The following is an 8517-nucleotide window of genomic DNA, read 5'->3' as shown; positions in this document are numbered from 1 at the left end:
GAGCCACGATTCTGAACGTTCATCCTGTTCCTAAACCCACCCCGCCAGGGCCCAGGCTGTGCTCGCGGGCGCTGGGCCTCTGCCTTCCCGCGGCTTAACAGAGCGCTGAGACGGGGCCACTTGTCACCACAAAAGCCCTTCCCGGCCGGGCTCTGCCGGCGCGTCAACCCTCCACGGAGCGACCCCGGGAGCGGCTGCGGCTTTCCCCCGGGGCCTCCCGCGGCGAGGAGCCAGCGCTGACGCCCGCCGGGGGCGGGAAGACCCCGCGGCCCCTCACGGAGACGCTTCCCATGCCGCCTCGCCTCAGCGCAGCCATGAACGGGACCAACGCTCTCCTTCCACCGTGCGCGCGTTGGTCACGTGAGGGGGAAGAGGCCAGCTTTCCCCGCCCTGCTCACGTGGTGCTGGGGTAGGCAGAAGGGCTGGTGGATGGGCGCGCGCTGGCGGTGTGTGACGGGCGAGGCGCGCGGGTGGATGTGGGTAGGCGAGCGCACGGCGTCACGTCACGAGGCGGGGAAGCGGCCTCGCGCGCGCGTGGAGGGGGGGGAGGAGAGGGGGGAATGAGGTGGTCACGTGACGGTGGTGGGCACCGCCGCCGCTGCTGCTGCTTTGTGAGCACATTGGGCAGGTACTGCGGGGGGGGGGGGGCTGGGGTTGCGCGCACCCGCCCGCATGGTCTGGGGTGGGGGGGGCCCTCCCTCACCGCGCGCGCAGCGGTGGGGGGGGGGGGGGTGGGGGGGGTGGTGGTGGTGGTGGTGGTGGTGGTGGTGGGCTCGCGCGCGCCCCCCCTTCTCCCGCCCAACGGTCCGGGGGCGGCCGTTGCTCCCTCAGCGGCCTAAGGCCCCGTCCCGGTAGGAGCTTTTGTCTGGGGCCGCCCCTTCCTGGCCGCGGAGGTGGTGGTGTGGTGTGGTGTGGTGTGGTGTGGTGTGAGGGGAGGTGGCGCGGCTCTGCCCTACTTTTTCTGGCGGACACCCGGGGGAAGCTTCGCCCTGCCCTAGATTGCCGCTCCCCCCCCCAGGGGCTGCTGAGTAGGCCGCGGTTGCGGGCAGCTCCCGCTCTGCTCCAGCCCGGGCTCGTGTGGGGAGGGGGAGCCCACCCGACCCCCGGTGGGTGCTGGGAGAGGTGGGTTAGCTTTCTGCCCTTTTCCGTTCTGGGGAGGGGGTCCTGCACCCCATTCTTCTTGTTTCTCATCTCCTTACAGTTGAGGGGTTCTCTCCTGGTGGGTTTGTGCTTCCTCTGGCTCTGTGAGCTGTGAGGAAGGGATCCCTTAGAGGAGAAGCTGGGCTGGTGGAGGGGGGCGTGCCTTTGGGCCCCTTCCTAATCTCGAGTCAGGCCAAAGGAGGGCTGACAGCACGGGAAGGGAACAAGTGGGTGAATAACTATTGATTTGTGCCTTGTGTAGGGCTTTACTTCCATGTTGTCTTTCCCCATCTCCTTCCCGGATGCTCCCTCGCTGGTGGGGGGCGGGGAAGGGCAGCCGTGTCACGGTCACAGCTACAGAATTCACTGACGATAACATCTCGGTAGCGACAGTAGGTTACTTGAGGACATGGCGATGAGTGAACCGTTCTCTCTGTTAACCTTCTCTACCTAGTTCTTCCTTGCCCCCGGTTACATGTGGTTGCTGAGAATTGGAAGTTAGGGCAGAGCTTTGCTATTTGCCTGGCTTATGTTGCATTTAAAAACAAAAAAGAAAGCTCTTCTGCATTTGCTCTTGTTGCTGAAGAAAATTACAGCAGGAAAGTGAATTGGTAGAAACCCTTCTGTGAGAAACTGGGTGTAGGAAGGGACCTGGTGCCCCTTTGAGCCTGATGACAAGGATCTGAACTCTGTGATGTGAAATAGGTTTAAAAATAAGTGCTGAAATGTCTGCAGTACTGTTGAATGCCACCTGGGAGCTGCTCAGGGTGAACCTGGTTTGAAGCTTCTCTCTTATAGTTAACATCAGGAGCATGGATGTGCAGAGCCCTCTTGGTTGTGTTCAAAGGAACATGCAGTGTTGTAGAACAGAAACTTCGGGTTTGGTATGGAGCTATGTAAGGGGAAGCTCACGAGGGCCAGCCTGCTTTGTCTCTAGCTACCAAACAGCAATTGGTCCCTAGTCATCTCAATTTGAGTAAATGCTGAATGCTTTTAATACAGCAGCAGATCAAGGTGATAGCCTCTGGGGCCGTGGTGGCTAGTGAAATGGAGGGGCCGTCCTGGCGTGAGAGCACCTGTTTTTTCAATGAGAGAAATTGGAGCTGGATGTGTGTGAAGGGAAGGGGAGGATGTGCAGGCCTGGAGGAGCAGCGCTTGCTGTGGAAATGGAGCCCTTCACAACAAACGGCAGCAACTCAGCCTTCTGAGGCTTTGCTTTTTTAATATTTACCAGGTCCTCTTAGCAATTTCCCTTGGTTATATCACATTCTCTAGTGGAATCTGGGTTTGGATTCCTACCTGGCTGACTCAGTATTTATACCTGGGCCCAATCTCTCTGTGGTGGTTTGACTGAACTTGTTTAAAGAATTTATTTTTAACCTCATACTAGGTAACTTGAAAGCAAGCAAGGCTAAATCACTTTGCAGCATTAATGATGTTTTGGGACCCCTGGAGGGTTACGTGGAGAAACTGGATTAACTGGTGTAAACCAATTTTGATGCAGAGTCTGGAAAATGAGCCAGCTTTTGTGTTTATAACCTCAACAATCTTGATAACTTAAAGGAGGGAGGAGTGGGAATTGGGCAAGCTCTATCCTTTTTTGTTCTAGTTGCAGTTTTATCAGCATATTGATTTAAAAAAGCATTTACAGTAATAAAAACAAGGGCATGGAAATTCAGAAATTTAGGCCATTTCACTTGCATTGTTTTGGCCAGTCCTTAAAAAAAGCTCCTGGTGCCATGAGTTGCAGAAGGATTTGACCATTCAAGGAGACTCTGGAGTTACAGACTCGCTGCTAAAATCTAAGGAAGCTAAGGGAAAACTGAACAAAAAAAATCTTGTCTGTTACCAGAAGCTATTAATTTTTAAGTTTGTTTTTTTTTTTCTTTAGCTCTTCCAATTTTTAAGCTACTGTTTTAGAACTTAGAAGCTGAATTTTTGATGTTTTATATTTCTTCCATGGACTTTTATTTTATGTGATGCTTTCCTCATAGAATGCCATTTTTTGGTATGTTTTATATTTGTTGCTGGTGTCCCCCTAGTGATACTGATCATAGCAGAATAGTATGCTGATTATTAGTGCTCGAGAAATGTATGTATCATAAACTGTTAATACTCTGTTAATAATTAGTATTGATAGTATTACTATGAATAGTAATGTTTACTTGCAATTTCAGTAATATTTAGTACCAGTACTTGGAATAGGTTCTTCATGAAAGAATAGGAATACAACTTGATATCTTTTGTTAATCTTTTTATTTATCTTTGTCTCTTATTTGGTTAAAGCACATGAGCAGGACTCTGAAGACCTGTGTTCTGCGCTCAGGTTTGCAACAACCTCGTATGACCTTGGTAAAAGAGAAGCCAAGTGACTTGTCCCCTTTATGAGACGACAGATTAAAGAAACTCAGTGTTGTGTTTGTATACTTCAAAAGTATTGAATGGAAGGTGCTAGAGGAAATACGAGTAATATCCACTTCAGTGCTGTTATTCTGCTGGAGCTTTTTGTTGAATTTTGTTTTTTTTCTGATACAATCTGCTCACTTGTAGCCCATTGTGTCCTCTTTGCTTTTCAGAGAAGACCTAGTTTGGACTTGTACTGTTTTTCACTTTAATGAACATAATCTGTTTAGGAAAGTTATATGAGAGCTGGGATGAAAGGTTGTGAAGTAGCTCCTTTGCAATTACTTAAGGTTCATATTTTACAAAAATCATACAAAGGGTTTCTCTGTTTTGCTCTAACATGAAAGTCCATGCTCTCTAAAAATTTTGGCAATCTGAACTGGCAGTTTGTCAGAATTCCCCGTCCACCTGGGGCTCCTGCAGTCCCTTTCACAGGTGTGGTACCTTCAGCCCTTTTTCCCCCCACTACTTCTCAATGCTGCAAAGAGTAAACAGTGACTAAAGACAGATAGATTAGAGGTGATACAGTCTGATGCCTAAGGTCTCATGGCTTGCTCAGCTTGCTTTTACTATATCATAACTATTTTGCTGAGCATATTGTTTTATTTATGTTCTCTCTAGATGGTAAAACTTGTAAGATGGGTTATGTGAACAACTTTGCGCAGCTCCCTTGGATGGAGTTGTTTCTACTCTCAGTTCTCTTGAAATTCTCTTTTTTTTTTTTTTTGTCCATCTGTCTTTGTGAAAGCTGCAAGATACTGTGGCATCTTTTGAAGGTAAACTTGTCAAGCTTTTTTTTTTTTCCTCTCCCTCCCCAGCTTCTTAAATCAGTCTTCCAACAGATGAGCTTGGAGGAGTCCTTAACCTGGCTGAGTGTAGCATTTTGCATTAAAAACAATGAGATGTTTCCCATATTGAGAGAGCTTTGATCTTTCTCAAGACTTAAGGTTTGCCCAAAGTAGTATTCCTATGGTGAACTTTATGGTTTTGGTTTTTTTTGCTTTATCATACAGGAAACAGTTTATTCCAGATTTGCAGAAGATGCGGGTTCAACAGAATTTGTGTTACAGAATCATTTAGTATTTGAATCCAAAGTTAAATGAAGAAAATGCAAATACTTTCTTAATCTCCAGATTTGAATCATCAGGTTGCATTTTTTTAATGCGGTTTAATGGGGGGGGGGGGGAAGTCAGTCTGTTAGGCAGCCCTGTGGTTGAAGGTGTAAAATTTGAATTCAGTAGCTGTGATCATATTCCTAAATATTTTTAATTGTTAGCTGTAGAGAGAGGAAGTCTCTTTGCAGTTCTACTGTGTGTGGCATAGGTTTCATCTAGAACATTTCAGTTGTATTTCTTATGACTGTTCCTGGAATTAGGATGATGCTTTAGAGACCATATTGAGATTGCTTTTGAGCAAAGAGGAGGAATTTTTTTTTCTAATGTATTTTTAAGTGTTTTGAGGATGGTGGATATAATAATATAGAATGAAGCATATGGCTTCTGAAAGCTTTTTTGTTTCCTCTTTCTATTTGGTTTTAAATGTTAACTGAATCATGGCTATTTTATGGTAAACACTTACCGATATCTCGTATTATCACATTGTCCATGTTTCCCTGTATTTGAAGGCTATTGCTGATTTCTTTTTTTTTTTTCTTTCTGCATTTACATTCTTCCTTGATTTTCAAACTTGCATGTTGTCTTAGATGCAGTTTCAGCAACATGAATCTGAAAGGAATCCTGGTGCCAAACCCTGCTCTGCTGTCGGGCTGTACATAACATATTGTATTTGAGAAATTCTGGTCCATGCTTTTGATGGGTTGTACCCCAAGGGACAGATGTCTTCTGTTCCTGGGCTTTTATTTCAGCCACACGTTCTTCAGATCACTCACTTGTGATCCATTTTGAGACTGACATAAGAGGTACCTAAGTTACTGATGTTAACTTTGGGTGACTAAATGTGATGAGGGGGAACAGTACTGCACTTCCCAGTCTTGTACTTCACTTTCTTTTATTAGTCACTGAATGAGTTTCTGAGCGTTTTGAACATGGGGTAAGTGCCAAGGGGTAGCTGTCTGAAATTCGGTTTAGAGAAAGATTGAAATAGTGTTATGAGCTTGGCGAAGGCAAGTTAATGAGTATGTAAAAGTGGGGTTTTTTTCAATGTTTGAGAAAACCTTGTGGCTTCTGATACGCATCCTCAACCTGTTGGGTTTCTTTGCTCCTTCTTGATGTCCAGATAGCAGCCATGCCCAGGAACTTTTCTTTGCGTCTGTCGTGGTTTAACCCCAACCGGCAACTAAGCACAACGCAGCCGCTCGCTCACTCCCCCACCAGTGGGATGGGGGAGAGAATCGGAAGGGCAAAAGGGGAAAACTCGTGGGTTGAGATAAAAACAGTTTAATAACTAAAGTAAAATAAAAATAGAACAGTAGTAATAGTAATAATAAAACCAAGTAATAATAGTACAATAGTAATACAAAGCAAGCGATACACTCTGCAATTGCTCACCACCCGCTGACCGATGCCCAACCCGTCCCCCAAGCAGCAATCGTTGCCCCTCCCCTGGCTAACTCCCCCAGTTTATATACTGAGCATGATGTCATGTGGTATGGAATAGCCCTTTGGCCAGTCTGGGTCAGCTGTCCTGGCTGTGCCCCCTCCCATCTTCTTGTGCACCCGCGGAGCATGGGAAGCTGAAAAGTCCTTGACCAGTGTGAGCACCACTTAGCACTACTTAGCAAGAACCAAAGCATCAGTGTATCATCGACATTGTTCTCATCCTAAACCCAAAATACAGCACTCTACCAGCTACTAAGAAGAAAATTAACTCTATCCTAGCTGAAACCAGGACAGTGTCTTAGGAAAAGACACTTCTTATCTTTTTTGACTAGTTCTCTGTTATGACTGCAAGTATAAAACTCCTTGCAACTTTATACCTGTATTCCAGTTTTCATTGTTTACCATTTTATCTGTTGATGTAGTAGTGTATGTTGCTGGATTTAGTCTCAGTGACTTTTACCCTACCTGATTTAATTGAAGATAGACGTTCACTTGATTTTCTTTGTGTGACTGTCTGAGCAGAAATGCTAGAGCTTAAGAGTTGTCCCTAATGAAGCTTGTGGGGTGTTTTTGATAACAGCTTTTCTGTTATAGGATGACTTTCCCTTTTTACTTCACTTAATCACAGACTGGATGAGGTTGCAGGGACCTCTGGAGGTCGTCTTGTCTCCTTCTGCTCTAGCAGAGCCACCTACAGCAGGTTGCCCAGGACTGTGTCTGGATGTCTTTTGAATAACTCCAAGGATGGAGACTCCACCATCTCACTGCGCAACCTGTGCCAGTGCTCCGTCACCCTCACAGTAAAAAAGCATTTCCTGATGTTCAGATGGAGTCTCCTGTGTTCCAGTTTGTGCCCATTGCCTCTGGTCCCATCACTGGGCACTGCTGAAAAGAGCCTGGCTCTGTCTGGGCACCTTCCCTTCAGGTATTTATATCCATTGATGAGGCCTGCCCCGCCCCCCCCCCCCCCCCCCAAGCTTTTACACGCCTTTGAGGAGGAGGTGGATTAAGGATTGAATTTAGTAGGGGTGGTGGTAACAGTAATTCATGACTCTTGATAGGTGGAGAAGTGGGTGGGTTTGGGATATGTGTGAAAGTGCTGTGAAAATGCAATAAGATGCATATTTCAAATCCAAATAATTTCTGTGCTTGCAAATAAGGAGTAATTGGCTGTCTCAGCTCTAGCTGAGGTGAAGACTATAATTCAGCAGTTCTGTGAGGGAAGAAACAAGTCAAACATTTGATTGTCTGATAGTGATAAAATTGTCCAAATCCTGTATATGTTCTGTCTAGGAATTGTTTGGATTGTAAATGATGGTTTAATGTACATACAACGTTTAGGAGAGGTTACGCTGAGTTCTTATTGTACTTCTACATGTGGGGCAGTTAATTTTATGAAACTGTGTGCATCAAAATTATTTTTAAAAGTACTTTTTAATCAGAGTAAAGCCAAAACTTTGCAGAATTACACAAGTCCTGGTAAATTAGAAGTGAACTGGATCAGCCTATTTTTCCTATTCTTGCAAATCCAACCCCCAAATCCCCAGGACCCTCACAACTGTAGACAAAGGTTAAAATAAAGTTAGACGGTTAAAATTACTTCATAGTTAGGGATATTGAATCTGAGAGGTGCTGGGTCGGCTCTTTTAGTACAGTCCTCTGAAATGAAACATCAGTGAGATTTAGTTTCTGCTAGAAAACCTACCTCAAATATTTATATGACTTATCTCCCTTGCTGATTCTGTTGATTGCTGGGGAGTGCTTTTGAGTACTTCAATCATGGGAGAGAGGGAATACTTCAATCATGGGAGAGAGGGAAGTGAAAATGTATAACTTTTTTATTTCTTCTCAATAAACAAATCCACTAAAATAACTGTCCTGGTTTCAGCTGGGATAGAGTTAATTTTCTTAGTAGCTGGTATAGTGCTGTATTTTGGGTTTAGGATGAGAACAATGTCGATGATACACTGATGCTTTGGTTCTTGCTAAGTAGTGCTAAGCTGTTGCTAAATAGTCGCTAAGTAGTTGCTCACACTGGTTAAGGACTTTTCAGCTTCCCATGCTCTGCCGGGTGCACAAGAAGCTGGGAGGGAGCACAGCCAGGACAGCTGACCCAGACTGGCCAAAGGGCTACTCCATACCATATGACATCATACTCAGTATATAAACTGGGGGAAGAAGAAGGAAGGGGGGGACGTTCGGAGTGATGGCATTTGTCTTCCCAAGTAACCATTACGCGTGATGGAGCCCTGCTTTCCTGGGGATGGCTGAACACCTGCCTGCCGATGGGAAGTAGTGAATGAATTCCTTGTTTTGCTTGGTTTGCGTGCGCAGCTTTTGCTGCCTTTTTTTTTTACCCTTCTGATTCTCTCCCCCATCCCACCGGTGGGGGGGATTGAGTGAGTCGCTGTGTGGT

The 8517-nt window shown here is 45.8% G+C and overlaps 1 protein-coding gene across 4 annotated transcripts in view; it reads left to right on the top strand.

Annotated features, from left to right (window-relative positions):
* The first annotated feature begins 418 nt into the window (after positions 1–418).
* Positions 419–8517, top strand: part of LOC148054130 (ubiquitin-associated protein 2-like) — a 71063-nt gene continuing 62964 nt past the window's right edge. The window contains exon 1 of one of the 4 annotated variants that reach the window (XM_087770804.1): positions 419–480. The gene's annotated coding sequence lies outside the window, so the exon portion shown is untranslated. Of the gene's footprint in view, positions 481–566; positions 629–8517 lie in introns of those variants that run through there. The other 3 variants (XM_087770807.1, XM_087770802.1, XM_087770803.1) reach the window with 3 other exon arrangements.

Source organism: Nipponia nippon, unplaced genomic scaffold (genome assembly GCF_047370975.1).
Source record: "Nipponia nippon isolate SJK-2023a ecotype South Korea unplaced genomic scaffold, ASM4737097v1 scaffold_33, whole genome shotgun sequence".
Taxonomy (NCBI): Eukaryota; Metazoa; Chordata; class Aves; order Pelecaniformes; family Threskiornithidae; genus Nipponia; species Nipponia nippon.
This window is presented reverse-complemented; position numbering and strand designations above follow the sequence as displayed.